At 46.3% G+C, this 16,253-nt stretch overlaps 1 protein-coding gene across 2 annotated transcripts in view; it reads left to right on the forward strand.

The window, feature by feature from the left end:
- LOC146037090 (uncharacterized) overlaps nt 1-16,253 on the forward strand; it is a 39,937-nt gene that overhangs the window by 12,108 nt on the left and 11,576 nt on the right. The gene's annotated exons all lie outside the window — the stretch shown is intronic.

Here is a 16,253-nt window from a genome sequence, read left to right on the forward strand (position 1 = left end):
CCCTAAATACAGAAAAGTACAAATATTGCTTATATGTGAAAACTGCAACTACTTTAATACTTATGACTTATGGCCAATTATCTGGCCAGCTGGTCTCTGTCTGGTGGTTATCATGCTGCCATGATGATGGACCTATTTTTATGAGGAGGCCTGGAGCTCCACCCCCATTGTTAATCTGGCCTTGTGTACGAAGACTTTGAGAAAGATAAAGCGGGATTTCAAATGTATCGCTGGCCAGCAGCCATTTAGAGCTAGCGCTCCAGCAGCCAACCAGGACACACTGCTGCAGCCTCTTGCCTGATTGGCTGGCAGCATTCATTCAAAATCCCGCTGTCACTGTCTGTGTGTCTGTGGTTGACGTGTGACTCCTCTGCTGCTCAGCTGGGCAGCATCTAAGCCAAGTGTTAGAGTTGCTCAGTGCTGCCCAGGACAACTGCAAATGCACATGCTAATCCTATGAATGCCGGGATTGGATGCTCCAATCCCAGGATTCAAGTCAGGCCATTTTGGGGCCAAAATCCCAGGATCCTGCTGATCCCAAGATGGGCTTTCCTAACATAGACAACCGATATCATTGATGATATCATTCAGCGACATCATCCTGTCCCTGCTCCTTTCATGCAGTCATTGACGATGTAGTCATTTTGAGCTGCATATACAGAGGACAGAGGACATCTTTAATGGACCCGCGGGAGCACACAACGTTAGCAATATTGCGCGTACCCGCTAAACCAACGATATCGCTCAGAAGGGCCAAAATGAGCGATAGCGTTTAGAATATTGCCTATTGTGTATGGGGCTTAAGTTTGAAGATTGTTTTTACAAAGATAGTAGCGCACGCAGGCAGGGCCGTCTTTTCGTATGGGCTTAATGGGCACTTGCCCAGGGGCCCCAGGTGTATAGGGGCCCTATTCTGATAGCTGAGAATCCCCTTTTTCCAGGTATACCAGAATTTTGAAAATCGGCCCTGGAGAACTGGAGATATCCAACTTCAAAGCAGCAGTCCACATCCGACCTGTTAATTGCACTTCCCAGTCATATTTCTCAGGTTCTCTCTGACTTAGAGTTTTTCGGAGAATATATTCCAAAAGCTGGGGCTCTCCCCTTTCTGTCAACACTAATGGCTTGTCTCATACCCGGAACCAGAGATATCAGCCTTCCAGCAGCTGGACCCTGCTCCAGCTCCAAACGACTGGTGTACAGTTTTATATTTTTGGCAATGGATTGCTCTGGCTTCTGATCTCTGATCCCCAAGTTCCCAGCACCTCCTGAAAGTTGGGACTCTAGGTTTTTATACTATTGAAGGCTAAGAAATCTATTTCCAGATAATGGTGATATCTGCAGTCAAGCAAGCTGCCCTTCCACCGGAAAATTACGAATAATAAGCCCACTCCATTATCCAACCCTCCCCTGTGTATAAAACACCCCCTACCTCCCTGGAAGTCATTTACAAGGGACCCTTCATTCAGCTCAGTGCCCCCTTCCACACGTTAGTGTTCTCCCTCCCACCACCTGTACAGTAAAGGAGTAATTAGCAGAAGTTACTGCTCCAGGTCCTACATGTTGAGTGGAAGATAGCCCATGCCACCCGTGGGACATTAAAGCTGCTGCTGATAGCACCCCCACTCTTAGGAGGGGAGAATGGGTAAGGGCCCCAGTGCATTGCTTTGCCCAGGGGCCCACACTGCTGTTAAGGCGGCCCTGCACGCAGGGGGGGGGGGTTTCTGAGTACCCAGAAACCCCCCCATGAGTCTAAGGGCCCTAGGCTGAAAGTTGAGGGTCCCCTCTTTCCATAGGTACAAGAAGTTAAAAAATCGGCTTTTGGAAACCAGAGATATCTGACTTCAAAGCAGTGGTCCCCATCCAAGCCTGTTAATTGCTCTTCCCAGTCAGATATTTCAGGTTCTGTCTGACTTAGAGTTTTTCTCAGGGTATATTCCAAAAGCTGGGATTCTCCCCCTTTGATGGACACTAGAAGCTTGTCTCTACTGTTCCCAGAACCAGAACTATCAGCCTTCCAGCAGCTGGTTACTGCTCCAGCTCCACACACCTGGTATGTAGTTTTATATCCTCGTTGGCAGATTGCTCTGCCTCCTGAACACTGATCCCCTAGTCCCCAATACCATTTGGTAGGTGGGATTCTCTAGTTTTTAATTCCATTAAAATCTAAGAATTTTTTTTCCGGGAACTGGAGATATCTGCAGTCAAGCACACTGTCCTCCCACCAGAAAATTTTATTATTATTATTATTATTTATATACATTTGGTCTATCTATAATACTTTAACTGACCCGGCGTATACTGGGGCACCTAAGTGTCCATCTCTGTGCTTTGCTCCGCCCCTCTGGAAACCCCCTTCTGAAAATCCTGCGTTTGCCACTGAAAGAGGAGTATTTTGACAGAATCTTTCCTACCTCAATGCTGAACGTCCCAAGCTTCAGAAAATGTTCTACAGAACATGTTAGAAAATGTAGCGATTAGAAAGACTAAAAAGTGCCTCTCTCGGCATTCAGCCCTCTGTGCATTCCAGTCTCGCAGAATTTGGACTCTCCATATACCACAACACACCTGAATACAGCAGTACAATATTTTAATCATTTGGATTAACCGTGGACAAAATTTAAAAAAATAAACCTTTAGACCAAACTTATGCCCCACAATGTCCAAAGAAAGCTGCGCGAAATAAGAAGAATGCTTTCAAAAGGTTCATCGTTATCAAAGAGAAACATTTACCAGCAGATTCAAAGTGAGGGATACTCAGAGGCAATGCTTGATATAGCAGTGATAAAGAAAATGACTCAAAGAGACGGAACATTCTGCAGTACTGAAAACAAGAATGGAAAGATCAGACTGCGCGGCGGCAGTGAATGCGTTCAATCGCTATACAATGGACACGGAGAAATCAAACTTTCTTGTGATGTATTCAGCAGTTGTAAATATAACTCGCACTCTGTAGGAATGTGCACGCTGAAAGCAATGAACTGTACCTCGGTCCCCAGACACTGTGCAGTAGGTTGTTGGGAAGTGAGTGTGTTTGTACTTTAGTATGGAGGAGTGTAGCGCTCCTGTGCCGGCAATGCGGACAGAACAGAAATGTTTACCACAGTGCTGTACAAATACCACCTACTTGTGTAATGCCTCGCTGCTTGCTATAGCCCACCAGTAGTATACCTCCCAACTGTAAACCATTTTGAACTGGGACCTGCCTGAATAGTGGGAGGATCCACAGGTGAAGAGGCATGGCCTCAGGTGGAGGGTGTGGTCTAGCACAGTGATCACCCATCTTCATAATTCTTGGGTTGTGCCCAGCAGTCCCTCAGCAGCTGGTAGTACCGTCTCCCCTCCCTGGACTAATAGATGCCTGCAAATATTGCCATTGGCTCCCCAAACCTGCACCCCCCCAGCCCACACGGCAACCCATGGGTGCGACAGCAGGACCGTGTCTAATTAGCAGGACTGTCCCGCTGTAAAGCGTTAAATGGCCACATTGGATGAGCCACAGCCTTTTGCATGTGCTGCTAGATATATTAGGGATGTGGGGCGCTTAGAGTGGTGAATAAAGACAAACCATTGAAATAAAAATTGTAATTGAGGCACACAACAGAGATGCACAGTCTCGCAAATGTTTCCATGATTCAACCAATGTTGTGTCTAAGGGGCACCAAGCAGTATTCCAGCATCTGAAGACATTAAGGTTTGTATATCAGTCCATGGAGATTTAGTTGCAGGGCTGTACACCAGAGAACGGCTTGCCTCCTGCAAAAGATGGACATAGTGTTTCTGTATAATAAATAAGACAGTGTCTAGGTACACAGTGAATTTGGAGGACCCCATATTGTCAGCATTCATTGCATTGACGGGTAGAAAAGGTCAACAGGTACAAAAGATCAAAAGGGGAAAGGTCAACAATATTTAAGGTCGAGGGGTACGCAAGGTCAACATGCTTTGGGGGGTTTTACATGTTTTCCCAAACACGGGCTTGAGTTACTATGCACTATGATTGGGATTAGTAACCTTGCTCGAAGACTAGTGGCTAGTGTAGCTATAATTGCTTGCTACAGGGTACGCTGAGGAGGGGGGAGGGGGGATATTATTTACCTGGGCTTGTTGGATGGGACTGCAAGGGGCCCGGGTCCATGCTTTCCCCTCACCGCCCTCTTACCTATCAGACAGATGGCAACACAATGATTTGTTATGCACATATAGTCGCAAATAGAGACAATACGCATATCATTATAAGCAACGGTATATGCATAAAAAATTATGTTACACTGGTTGTCTAGGAAACACTGTATCAGAACATTTACTATACTACATATAGGATCTGATTCTGGTTCAGACGCAAAGCACATTTGGTTTGCTAATGGACAAAACCATGTGCACTGCAGGTGGGGCAGATGTAACATGTGCAGAGAGAGTTAGATTTGGGCGAGTTACTATGTTTCTGTGCAGGATAAATACTGACTGCTTTATTTTTACACTGCAATATAGATCTCACTTTGAAGTAAAACCCCACCCAAATCTAATTCTCTCTGCACATTTTACATCTGCCCCACCTGCAGTGCACATGGTTTTCTCCATCTAAGAAGGATTTTGTCAGAAAGAGTGAACTAGAATAAGGCCCTATGTCTCTGTTTGCCTCCAATGCCATAACTAGAAAGTTATGTCACTGCCACATTCACTCAATTACTGTATATCAATTATACTCAATATATCCTGATATTCTGTCCAGATATATTTAACTGATATCTTCCCATTTATAATACAGTATGCATGGTGTTCCACGCTTAGACCAATAGTGTCCATAGCTCTCTCTACATGATCTGGGCCAGGATGTATTTTAGCCTTCCACAATCTTTCATGCTTTAATTGCAATTCTATAGCAATCTTCTAGACTGCATAATTCCAGTGGCATCACTCGGCAGCTTTGGGGGGTGGGGCCCGCACCGGGTGTCACCAGTTAGTGAAGTGACACCAACATCAGCCACGCTGCCGCACCCACTGCACCCACCGCCGCTTCCATGCAGAGGGGAGAGAGAAGAGCGCATTGCGCATCTCTCCTTACCCTCACTATCCGCCGCCGTGGCTTCAGAGAGGAGGGGAGGAGAGCGCTCAGCACAGGGCGCATATCTCCTAGTCTTTCACCTTCACTATGTCTATGCCTGTCTGGGCCGTCAGCCAATCAGAGCTTGCAGGCCGGCTCCTGATTGGATGCAGGACCATGAGCCAATTGCGGCCGGCAACCAATCAAGAGCCAGCCTGCGAGATATGATTGGCTGACAGGGAAAGACTCATAGACGCAGTGAGGGGGAAGGAGATATGCACCCTGCGCTGAGCGATCCCCTACCCTCTGAAGCGGCACAGCGGCAGGAGACAAAGGACAGAAGGCCAAGGGGACACTGGACTGGGATGTGGGCAGGAGGGGCATGTACTGTGCACCCCCCCCCCCCCCCCCCTAGCAGCAGATGGAGACAGCAACAATGGTGTGTTTCTGGTGGGAAATTCTGGCACTGTGGGGCATATGTGTTTCTGGCACTGTGGGGGATTATCTGGCACTGTGGGGGCATATTTGTCTCTGGCACTGTGGGGGCTTATGTGTCTCTGGCACTGTGGGGGCATATGTGTATCTGCCACTGTGCGGGCATATGTTTAATGGGCATCATGGTATGGGATGTAATGGGCATTATGGTGTGGGGAGCATTGGGTAATTGCCATCACAGTGTAGGGTGTAATGTGCATCAAGGTGTGCGGCATAATGTGTAATTAGTATCACAGAGTGCAGTGTATTGTGTAATTAGCAACTCGATGTGGGGCGTAATGTGTAACTGGCATTATGCCCCCGGCGTGCACAAGCATCCACTCGTCTTCGAGAAAGTGGTGGGGGTGACACCATGAGCCAGATGACACCAACCCTAGTGACGTCACTGCATAATTCTCTGCAACTTTCAGCTTGATAAATCCCAAGGGTATCTTGTATGTATGTTTCTTAATTACATGAATATGCAGTTTTTGTGCATTAATCATCTTTTGTGCTGACATTGCGCTGGAAACAATGGGCCCGATTCTGGTTCACTTGCTAAAGCAAATTCTCTCTCTAATGGACAAAACCGTGTGCACTGCAGGTGGGCAGATGAGGTGAATGTTGAAAATCAAATCCAATATTTAGAATAGAAGCAGCAAGGTTAGTGAGATCCAGTCTGGGTTGTGAATCGCTAATTAACAACACCTGACTTCCTGTTGAATGTTTGTCCAGAGCAGAGGGTCAGTGTTCCCAATGCCATTTAGCGACAGGGAAAGTACCATTATTGTGAAGGCTGTTTGTGTGTTCTCCGCTGAAACCCGCCATTGCTGTAACCTGAGAACTGCTTTGCGGTAACCTAAGAATTGCCAAGCTGTTATCCTGGTATGCTGTCTACCTGCTACAAATAAAGAACCAGACTTTGTTTCAATCAAATCTATGTGATTCCTTGTCACATTTTACACCGCAGATGGGACCCTGGTAAAACAGTTGGCAGTTTTGGTATGGGAACAGAATGTCATAATGCCTAGTCAGCCTGTTGAGCCTCCCCAGTTTGCGCCTGTCATGAAATAGCAGGGCAATGAATTTAATAAACTGGCTGCTGGGCAGCGGCAGATTGTCGCAGGACAACAAGCTCAGGCGCAGATAGTGCAATCCCAAATACAGGTGCAGCAAGTTCAGATTCAATGACAGCAACTGCTGCATGAAGAATTAAAGGTGAGAACAGGGGGACAGGAGTGGAAGAGATTACTGAAGCTCAATCCAGCTGACAATATTGATGCATTCTTGTGATTGAGGCACGCTTCTACCCTAGCCTTAAAAAGGCTATACTAGGCAAGGTTGGGGTGACAGGCCCCAGCAAAGCCTAGGAATTTCATGACTGGTGGCTGGATTCCTCTGAGCCGCCAAGGATCTGCTGGCCAAAGCCTGGTTGCAGCCAGATAAAAACAGCTGTGCAAATTGTGGAGAAGATAACCAGGGACGTGCAGTCAGGGGAGGCAGGGGAGGCAGAGCCTCCCCTGTCATAACTGATAAAAAAAAAAAAAAAAGATGATATTTATAACATAACACATATATGCTATTGTTATAAATATCATATTTGATTTTTTTCTTTAATTAGCTATGAGGTGGGACACTTTGGGGAGGCTGGGCGGCAGCGGGAGCTGTGCCTCCCGCTGACAATAGAAAACTGTCGGGCAGCTGGGGGCGGGCATAACCCGCATGGGGAAAATAGGCTGAGAAGCCCATTAAAATTGCATGGGGAAGCGGCATCGATTAGTCTGCCTCAATGACAGGGACGGATGCCCCTGCCACTGAGGCAGATGTGATAGGACAGCGGAGCAGGCTGTCACTCACTGACAGCCTGTATCCGCTGCCCATGAGCTGCGCAGTCAGTGTCTGGCAGCGTGCGTGCAGACAGGGACCAGGTCAGCAGCACCAGCATGTAAGTGTTAAGTTAACACTCACTGCACTGACTTACACACTGCACCCCCCCCCCCCCACACACACACACACACAGTCACACTCACACACACACACACACAGTGATTTTATAGTACATTTCACAAACCTGGGTTCAGGCAGCAGCGGTGCTGTAATCGGCTGCTACCCCCGCTCTGCCCCCCCCCAGCCTGCAGCAGCACAAATCGACAGCGGGGGTTTCAGCGGTAATCGGCGGTGTGGTAGCGCGGCAGGTATCTCTACTAGCAACCAGGCTGCTGCCCCCCCCCCCCCGCCCGCTCCCCTCCGCAGCCTGGCGCAGCTGCGGTAGCTCTCATCTGCGGAGGCTGCCTGTAGCACTGCTGCGGTAGCTCTCAGCTGCGGTAGCTCTCATCTGCGGAGGCTGCCTGTAGCACTGCTACAGGCACAGGCAGCCTCCGCAGATGAGAGCTACCGCAGCTGGGCCAGGCTGCGGAGGGGAGGGGGGGGGGGGCAGCAGCCTGGTTGCTAGACTAGTAGAGATACCTGCCGCAGTGCCGCGCTACCGCACCGCCGATTACCGCTGAAACCCCCGCTGTTGATTTGCGCTGCTGCAGGCTGGGGGGGGGGGGGGGGGCAGAGCGGGGGTAGCAGCAGCCGATTACAGCACCGCTGCTATTATTACACACACAGTAATAATCGCGCGGGTGTCTTATCTGCGTACCTGCTGCTAGATCCCCCCTCCGGCTGCCTGTGGTCTCTGTCGGGGCAGGGGGAACTTTGATTTCAGTTCCTTCTCTTCCCCGGTGGTGTGATGCGGGGATGAGCCAAGGGGCACTGGCAGGGAGTCCGGCTGTGCAATATAGATAGTAATTAATATCCTTGCACTACAAGTCCCAGCATTATTAGTCAGTTGCTGGGACTTGTAGTGCAAGGGTAACGCTAATTACTATTTGTATAAAAAGCTGCGGTGCCGTGGACTACATAATTGAATTTTTAAAATTCAAAGATGGCCGCCGGGAGCCAATCAGATTACTGCATGTCTTGGCTCCGCCCCCCTCAGAGGTTTTTTAAGAGCTAGCGTGAGCCAGCAGCAGACAGTCTGCCTGCAGGGATGGAGCAGAGAAGAGCTCCTGAAGAAAGAAGACTCCAGGAAGTCTAGTGGGTGGCAGCCTTGCAAAAGAGCTCAAAAAAGGCTGCTGCCCACCAGATGAAGACACCAGAAGCCCTGGCATGGCGGCGGCCATGCAAAAGAGCTTATTGGCTGCCGCCCGCCAGGTGAAGACGCCGGAAGCCCTGGCATGGCGGCGGCCGCGCAAAAGAGCTTATTGGCTGCCGCCCGCCAGGTGAAGATGCCCGAAGCCCTGGCATGGCGGCGGCCACGCAAAAGAGCTTATTGGCTGCCGCCCGCCAGGTGAAGACGCCGGAAGCCCTGGCATGGCGGCGGCCGCGCAAAAGAGCTTATTGGCTGCCGCCCGCCAGGTGAAGACGCCGGAAGCCCTGGCATGGCGGCGGCCGCGCAAAAGAGCTTATTGGCTGCCGCCCGCCAGGTGAAGACGCCGGAAGCCCTGGCACGGCGGCGGCCGCGCAAAAGAGCTTATTGGCTGCCGCCCGCCAGGTGAAGACTGCTGTGTGTGTCAATAAAATTTTACTGTGTGCGTGTTTTTATTGGCGTATTGGTTCTGCTGTGGAACTTCAAGTCCCAGCGGGCCCATTAATGCCCTGTATGCAGGGACTTGTGGTTCCCCAAGTCCCTGCATACAGGGGACGGTTTGCTGTTATTTGTTGTTCCGCAGCAGAACCCAATACTTTTACACTTATTTTTATCAGCCCGGTGTCCACCGCCCTGGGACACCGGGGACAGCCCCGGGCTTCAGCCCGGGACGGGTGAAGCCTGGGGGTGGGGGACCCCTTTATTGGGGGGGGTCCCCACTCCCCCAGGTACCCGTCCTGGGCTGACCAGCCAGGGTGATCATGCTATGGCTGGGGGACCTTGCATAAAAAGTGTCCCCCAGCTGTGGCATCACACTGCTGGCTGTTGGAGCCCGGTGCTGGTTCCAAAATACGGGGGACCCCCAATTTTTTTGTCCTCCGTATTTTTGGGAACCAGGACCGGTCTAAGAGCCTGGTGCTGGTTTCTTAAATATGGGGGAACCCCACAATTTTTCCCCCCCGTATTTGGGGAACCAGGACTGGCTCGATGAGCCCGGGGCTGGTTATGCTCGGGAGGGGGGACCCTATGCGTTTTTTTTTTTTTAACTTTTTTATACTTGTGCACACTTTTCTAGACAGAACCATGCACAGTTTAAAGAAAAAAAGAGAGTAAGTGTGGAGAGATTGTGCACTCCAGAGGTAAACTTCAGGGGATGTCCAACTGATAAAACACAATCCGTTAAAACATAGCTTTTATTTAATCAATATTTAAAAAGAAGTGTACTAATTACAGCTTCCAGGATAAAATATATAAATAAGTGCAACCTAGCATAATTGTGAGCTAATTATGTTCATTTTATAAATGTAATTGTGAGATATACAAAAAGAGCGACATATTCTGGGAAGCAACAAATGTCAGAGTAATCTCCAGAAATTAAAAGTAACTGCCTTGCTTCCCAGCCTATTGTTACCATAGAAGAAAGTGTTACTGTAACTATTGGTAAGACATCGTAGCAGCAAGTGTAACTTTTTACTGCACAGACATAAAAAGTATCAAATAAGAATAACAAGAACCTTGAATACAGCAATATAAAAAATTGTTACACATAAAAGACATATAAAGGTGTAAAATCCTTCATTGGGAAGGCATAACCTTCAAGTATAATACATGTGAATTATTTGATATAAGTTTCCACATCTTTTTCAAATTTTTTTTTGCTTTAAATCCTGTGGAGATACAGGGAAATATGTTATTGTTATTGTTCAATTAAATGGTAAATCTATCCGGTCTATATTGTTTGTGTGTACGTGTGTAACTCTGGCTCTTATACTAGCCAGTGCCTCACCAGTCACTGACCTCACCGCACGTCACTGAAGATAACGTGGTCTAGACCAGTGGAAACTGCTTGGCAGGATTTGAGATGAGCTTTTTGTACAGAGCCGGCCTTGCAAGATCCTGACTTTAAGAATATCAGTTTGTGTTGGAGACAAATGCCTCTGGATTAGGTGCAGTCCTTTCCCAAAAGGTAGATGGGGAGGAGAAGCCTATTGTCTGCTTTTAGCCATAAATTACTGCCCAGAGTGCAAGTCCTCAACTGTAGAGCAGGAGAACTTGGCAATAAAGTGGGAAGTGGAGTCCGTAAAATATTATTTGTTGGGTCGAGAGTTTGTGTTGGTCACAGATAATGCGTCCTTGAAATAGCTGTACATGAACAAAGAGGTGAATGCTCGTGTGACCCGTTGGTTATGGCCTTACAGCTATTTAAGATGGAGGTGCGGCATCACCGGGCGAAAGAGCCCCTAAATGCGGATGTCCTTGCCAAAAGGTTGATAGGTCTCGAACTTTCAAGCTACACTACGTTGAAGCTAGGGGAGGAGGAAGATGGCACAGTGGGTGACCTCTGGAAAGTGCTGTAGGGCTGTCTACATGGGTGGATGACACAATTAGAGATGGGCGAGGCAGAGAGCTCGTCTGAGAATTTCCTTGCTTCACCAGGGTGGTCAAAGTGTGGAATTGAGGAGTGTGGCAGGTGCAGCATACTTACACATGAGGTGAAAGTGGAAGATCTAGTCCAGGATTTAGAGCAGCAGCAGGACTAGTGAGATCCAGTTCGTGTTTTCCTAAGATGTATTGTGAATCACTGTCTAATTAACAGCACCTGACTTCCTGTTATGTGTTTGTCCATAGCGGATAGTCCCCAATGCCTTTTAGCAGCTGAGCCATAGGCTGGGGAGAATGTGGGGATTACATTAGGGATTCTCTGGTGGCGCCTGTGTGTTGCTTGCTGAAACCTGCCATTGCTGTACCTGAGAACTGCATTGCTGTAACCTAAAACTTGCCGCGCTGTTTTCCTGGTCTGCTGTCTACCTGCTACAAATAAAGAACCAGCCTTTGTTTAAATCCAGTCTATGTGAATCTTTGTCCCAATGCATACATATGCATAGCATATATACATAGACACGTATATACACCAGGGTTGCCGACTTTAACATTCTCCTCTCCGGGAGAAGCCAGGAGAGGAGAGTTTCAGCAGCCGCTCAGGGGGCGGGGCTTACGAGTGACATTACTAGGCCCCGCCCCCATACTGTTAAAAGCAGCGAGTTCAGGGATCTCCATGGAGGGGGCGGGGCTAAAATGACGCGATTGTGCCGTTTTAGCTCCGCCCCCTCCTCTGAGACCCGAGGATTGCGCCATTTTAATGCCGCGATCCGGGGGTCAGCGGGGGTCCCCCCTGAATCCGGGAGGGTTGCCCACCCTTTCGGGGGCCGGGAGGGGGTACCCGATTTTCGGGAGACTCCCGGAAATTCCGGGAGGGTCGGCAACCCTGATATACACACATATAGCATATATACACACAGCATAAATACACACACCACACCTTATTAACAGAAAGCACCTTGATGTACCCCTCCCCCTCACAAACCCCTATTCCTTTTGGGCCGCATCCTAACCCTAATCTTCCCCTTCCTGCAGCCTAACCATAAGTCCCCCCACTACTGCGAAACCCCATTTCCCCAGCCACCCTCTTTCTGGACCCGCATACTTTCCGTTCAGGATCACAGTTGTCTGTGTTTGGCTTCGAGAGCCTGATCTACTCAGAGTTCTGGCGCCGGCGTTTTGAAGGCAGTTGGGATACCGGCGGCATCAGTATACTGAGTAGATTTGTACTGGAGTCCCTTTAATCCATAATATCTGCATCAAAAAGGTCGTAAGCAAAGTCTGACAATAACAGTTTTTTACATGTGACAGAAATTAGAATTTGCAGAGAACTAATAACGATTTTTCCTTACACTATAGTTTCTGTGGAGTAAAAAGCTGAGATTAACAGGCTAGCTGCACAGAGGACAGCTCCCAGGGCTCTGCAGAACTGCACCCTGCACAGGTTCATTCTCATCCTAGATCTTTGCATATCCGCAATGCATCACTTAAAGTAAAAAAGAAGGGCATTGTAGTAATTAATATTATGTGGCAAAACAAGAATCCTCTCACCACAAAACAATGAGCACCGAGGAACATTGCAATTCAGGGGAATTATTAAAAGTGTAAACATATTAAATATTTTTTACAGACCCTTTTTGTGTTTAAGTTCCACAAAATGTGATGCACTGTTCAACAGAGAAAGTTGAAGAGCAGCCCCTAGTGGTAGATTTTAGAATTGCAGGTTGACCATTTTCCTTCTGTTCTAGTGAATAGCATTTACTGCTATAATGCATATATTAACAGAGGCATTTAAAGCAACAGCAAACAGTCAAGAAAATGTTATAGTTAATTTCTGCAACCTGATGTCGCCCATTTATAGACATTGCAGTTAGGCAAGCTGCTCCAGTTCTGCTCGCGTGCTAGTGAGGGGATTCGGGCAGCACGTGGCAGTTATGAATCAGGCCCTATGTTGACACATGAAATAGGTGGACATGCATTAAGTCATTATAGTGATAACGTTGACACGAACATTAGGTTGACATGGTTATTATGAGTTTTTCATGTTGAGTCTATTTTGACTTAAGTTGACACGGACACCATAAATATTACTCACATGTAAGAACCAGACAACATATTACCGACGTGTTCAGAAATAATCCCAGAACAGCTACAAAATAAATGTGAAGCAAGAAATTCCCCCAAAAATAATACGCTAAGACTCAAGTACATTTTTGGGATTAAAAGCCAAAAGTAATAACTTGTGCTATAATTGTACAATGGTCCAAATAATTGTAAATCATATTTTCTACTTTGTAGCAGTTATTTAATTATGGTCATTTTAGAGTATTTAAAAAAAAAATAAAGTTTTACTTAAAATAAAAAAATTAAAAACTATTTGTAAATCTGTTACATTAACCCTTTTCCTGTTCTTGTTTTAATATCCAACCTTTTTTGTAATCTTCTATTACCTATTTTGATGTATAACATTCGATAGCAAAATATAATTTTTTTTTCCAAGAAGTTTTTATTGACAGCAAAATATCTTTTTATTCCATTTGTAAAAAAAAAAAGTAAACTATCTAAAGGTGGCCATACACCAGGACGACTCCTCCAGGGGAGAAGCCGCCTGTAATTCCTCTTGAACTGCCTGGAAACCTCCCGGGTGGCAGGGACTATATATAATACACTGGATTCGGTATGAAATACCGACGGTCAAAATCCCAACGGTCAAAATACCGACAGCTATTGACCGACGGTCAAAATCCCGACATGGTCAAATTCCCGACATGGTCAAAATACCAACATTTAAAATCCCGACAAGGTCAAAATACTGACAAGGTCAAAATACCGACATTTAAAATCCCAACAAGGTCAAAATACCGACATATAGAATGTAGACAGGTGAAAAAGTCAACATGACTTTCGGTCGACAGGTCTTGAGGTCGACATGTGTTTTTCACTGTTTTTTTACACGAATGTTGACACAGTCGACATGTACACAGTTGGAAGTCAACTGCAGCCCCTTGCAGTGCTTGCTTTGCTTTGGGCACACTATTTTATTCTCCCACCACACCCTATTGGATGGTAGGGCATGAAACACTGTCGGCACGTTGGGTCAAAAAACAATGAAAAAGCCCATGTCGACATCGCGACCTGTCGACCGAAAGTCATGTTGACTTTTTCACCTGTCGGTATTTAGACCTTGTCGTGATTTTAAATGTCGGGATTTTGACCTTGTCGGTATTTTGACCATGTCGGTATTTTGACCTTGTCAGGATTTTAAATGTCGCTATCGAGGTTTTTGACCCTCGGTCAATGGTTGTCGGCATTTTGACCGTCGGGATTTTGACTGCATCCCAAATATATACTGCAGCAAATGCAATTTGGACACTTTTTTCATCCGATTTATCGCTGCAATAGGATAAAAAGTGACCAAATAGCCATGGAATCATGTGTGGGCACGTTATACTGCCAGTAATTGCATTCTTTGCGTTCCAGTTGCAATGTGTTACTTTAAAAAAAAAAATTTGCCTGGTGGGTTTAAGAATTGGAATAAGTGCTATTTTTCCTAAGAATGCGCAGCTCTGAACATATGCATGCCGATGGAGTCTCAGTATATGTTTTACCTGTTTTTTGCATAGGCTTCTTCCACTTGATGCATGTATTCTGATTTCCTACCACAGTCCTAAAACGAGGGTCGGCAAACAGGACGATTTCCCTCTAGGTTGCTCTCATTACAGGTTCTATGGACCTATGACCCCGCTACTACAGCTGCAGTGCAAGAGTGGAAACGTGATTGAGGGCAGGGTTACATGCTGGATGCCCCATGGGAGATTGGAGGTGGTGGAGCTGTTGATGTTGGCAATGTTACAAGGTGGGAGGTGACTGGGAGTCCTCCTTTCGTTTGCTACTCTGCTTATCAGAGCAATGGTTAATGGTGTCATTTGCAACTGCAGCACTTATTCTGATGCCACACCCCCTTAGCCATGAGGTTATGCCCCCAAATGAAGTGTACATGCCTTTGGCTTGGCCAAGTGTCCCACTTGAAGCCCTGACCAATTTGGGAGGCAACATGAATCAACCATCGAACTATACAACCACAGTAGAAGTGTTTTTCTAATAATTCTCAGTGGAGGTAGGATCTGGGGATAATATACTCTATCACTCCTCCACCTTAATCATTACTTATTTCAGATGAAAATGCCTATCTCGGTTTTTCACCCATTTTCCTTGTCGTCCTTTTCCTACCTTATGGAAGGAAGGAGGGTGTATATTAGTTTTGAAATTGTATGAACATGAGTCTGTATGATTATTTTATATTTATATTTTTGTTATATGTGATTTTAGAACTATTACCCCTGATGAAGCCCTCTTAAGGGCGAAACGCGTTGGGTACATCTTCTTGTGTATGGAAGCCATTGCAGCAAATGTACAAAGATCCATGGCAAATTACCTTTGTTGAACTTTTAATAAAAACATGCTTGGACAAGAGTTATTGCTCATTACAGTGGACTTTCTGGGGAAATTTTGTTACATTCAAGGTTATATACACCCAATTACAGGGGTATCTATTAATAGTGCCAGTGAACTATTGTTTTATATATATATATATATATATATATATATTCACCCGTATAGGCCAGCATCCTCGTCACCCACAACAGCAGCGTTGCCTTAGCCTGGTTTCCCGGATAGGATTCCAAAATGTACATACTTCGTGGGGCGGCACTCACTTGAATAAAGACGCTCAAACTTGGAGTATTAGGTCAACGTTTCAGAGCTTTTTAATGACACTCCGTCACTCCATCCGGTGTCCTGATGACGGAGTGTCAATAAAAAGCTCCGAAACGTTGACCTAATACTCCAAGTTTGAGCGTCTTTATTCAACTGAGTGCCGCCCCACGAAGTATGTATGTATATATAACATTTATTATTTTAAACCTACTGACTTCCAGGGGTTTTGCATTTGATACATTTTCCCTCAGGGATATATAAAAGTGTTAATATATTTTACGTAATTACATTTGTCCTTGTTCTGTTCTTTCTTTCCTTGATTAGATTTTAAGATTAGAAAAACAAATCCAATTAAAATAGCATGTCTGCATGTCTACTAACACATATTCTTGGACAAAGTACCTATTTTATTTCTGCAGTGTAAATGGTTTTGGAAAGATTCCATTTCTTTTTTAACTGTACGTGCCGGCGTAATGTGATGATACATGCAAGGCAGTGTGCATATTG

Source organism: Crinia signifera, chromosome 9 (assembly GCF_055691185.1).
Source record: "Crinia signifera chromosome 9, ASM5569118v1, whole genome shotgun sequence".
Classification (NCBI taxonomy): Eukaryota; Metazoa; Chordata; class Amphibia; order Anura; family Myobatrachidae; genus Crinia; species Crinia signifera.